Here is a 2500-nt window from a genome sequence, read left to right on the forward strand (position 1 = left end):
CTATGTTCGAGTGACGGTCCGCGCGAGAGATCTTTTCTTCCCTCGCGGAAACATGGTATACACACGCGCGGAGAGAACAGAGAGAACGGGTTATTCTGATCGAACACCCTGGGGCTGTACGAGGAGAACTTCGAACGATCGGATGCGCATCATCGTCCCTCGCGTTACGACGATGTCGCTCTCTCTCTTGTATATCTCTTCTCTCTCGACCGAGAATTCTCCCTCGGTCTTGCGGCGTGAAAAAAAACAATTCATTTTAAACGACGTCGAGCGCGCGGCATGTTCGTATCGTGCGCTAAAGGCGGGGCGAAGGCGATGCGTGTGGCGGGTGTGCGAATTCGGAACGCGGAACAAAATCGGCGATCGAAACACGAAGCGGTTCCCGTGGGCGGTCGTCCGTTTAACGGACGACTCACGACGCCACGAAGAACTCACGCGAGTTCGTGATCGACGCACCGTCGAGTTCCGTGAACGCGTTTACGCACGCCGCACGCGCACACACACGTTGCCAATCGCGGATTGCCTCGGCACGGCCACAGACGACTCGGACGAACGTCCAACGATCGCTCGTACGTCGCGTATCGCTCCTCTTCCTCCCTTTCTCGGTGCCGCCCGAACTCAGAAACGTTCGTAATTTAATTCGAGAATGAACGACGGCGGGCAGATTCGAGCACCGTAGGGAAAGAAAGATTCGACGAAACGCAACGCAAGCAGTATTCTGGTTACGTGAACGACCCTCAGCTAGGCGTGGTCCAGGAATTGTATCCGTGGACCGCAATGTGCGTTCGAAATGTCGATGTTCATGTGTCCTGCAGTTCACACGTTGACGCGCAATTAGCTGCGTTCTTCATCGACCCACGAGCCAAGTGATCCACCGTTCAGGGTAATCGTATATGTATATTTTATTGATCTTTGAGTCTCTTGGTACTAAAGTTCGAACAAGTCGATACCCAAACGTCCCCGGTGAAAGAGACGCGGGCGTCGCCGAACGGAGTTCGAGGCGACACGATATATCGGTCCTACGGATGAAACGCATACGCCGATGGTTCGCGCGTAAGGTCTCCCTCAAAGTTACGAAAAAATGCACGCGCGCGTCCAGGTGCGAAGAGAAAAAAAAAAATCCCTTCAAAAATTCGTTAGGACTCCTCCGCGTACCAGCAGCCTCGAGGCGGTCTTTTACCTCCCGGCAACGCGAAGCGAGCATAAACTGTTCGAGCTCGCAACGGCGGGATTACAGACTCTCGACAACGAGGACAACGGGCAACGGCGGAATCGTCCCCTCTGGAACGAACGTGCGCGTCGAACTGAGAAGAAAAAAGACCAAACACCCAGCGGCGTATTGCTTTCGAGATCGACAAGACGCTCTCGTTCGGGTGAACATAACAATGTTATCATCGATGGGACACACTCGTCGTCTTCGCGCACAGTCTCGAGGCGGTCTATAAGAGTTTTCCCCGGCAACACGAAGCGAGTATAAAATTATTCGATCTCGCAACGGCGGGTTTTTCTCAGACTCTCGACAACGAGGCTTGGGCGCGAGCGACGGAATCGTCCCCTCCGAACGAACGAACGACGACGACGGTCTCTTCAAAATTCCAATACCACCCAGTCGTGTCGATTCCAACAAGGCTCAGGTAAACGAAAAAAAAATTCGTACATTCGTTAGGACGCTCCACACCGTTCGCCCAACCACACAGCCTCGAGCGGTCTATATTTTTCCCGACAACGCGAAGCGAGCAAGTAAAGTTCGATCTCGCAACGGCGGGTTTCAAGACTCTCGACAACGAGGTTATGGGTGTGGACGGCACGGAACGGAACGGGTCCCCTCTGAGCTGAACGGCACAATTCTGGGAGTGGGAAAACGGCAAAGTGCCAGCGGCGTATTGCTTTCTGAAAAAATGGCAAATAAAAAAGCGGACCCGACGAGTTCTCGATTACGAGAACTCGAGGGGTCCGCTAATGTACCGTAAACACCGATCGGGTAAATGTAAAAAAAAATTCGTTAGAACGTTCGCCGGTTGTACAAGCCTCGAGAAGCGGTCTATACGTTCACCCGACGACACGAAGCGAGCATAAAATGATTCGAAAGCTCGCAACGACCGCTGGGCGCGTCTTAGACTCTCGACAACCGAGGCTATTACCGACGAATCGTCCCCTCCGAAAGGAACGGTACGATCGACCATCTTCAACAGGTTACGCGCGACGACACCACGCACGCTCCATGCACGAATTCGAAGTCGACGACACGCGCGCGTTCGGGTAAAGATTCGTTGGGACTCGCCGGTTGCAAGCCTCGAGAAGCGGTCTATATTTACCCGGACGACACGAAGCGAGCGTAAATGATTCGTAAGAGCTCGCAACGGACGCTGGGTGTTTCAGACTCTTCGACAACGAGGCTGTGCAGCGACGAATCGTCCCCTCCGAACGGAACGGTACGATACGATCGACTTGAACAGGTTACGGCGCGACCACGCGCTCTCACGATAATTCGTGAAGTCGA

At 53.8% G+C, this 2500-nt stretch overlaps 1 non-coding gene across 1 annotated transcript; it reads right to left on the reverse strand.

Annotated features, from left to right (window-relative positions):
• Positions 1-731: 731 nt before the first annotated feature.
• Positions 732-886, reverse strand: LOC143432340 (5.8S ribosomal RNA). The gene has a single exon (XR_013102970.1). It is a non-coding gene; the product is annotated as a 5.8S ribosomal RNA (ribosomal RNA).
• Positions 887-2500: the final 1614 nt, after the last annotated feature.

This window comes from Xylocopa sonorina, unplaced genomic scaffold, assembly GCF_050948175.1.
Source record: "Xylocopa sonorina isolate GNS202 unplaced genomic scaffold, iyXylSono1_principal scaffold0079, whole genome shotgun sequence".
NCBI classification, from domain to species: Eukaryota; Metazoa; Arthropoda; class Insecta; order Hymenoptera; family Apidae; genus Xylocopa; species Xylocopa sonorina.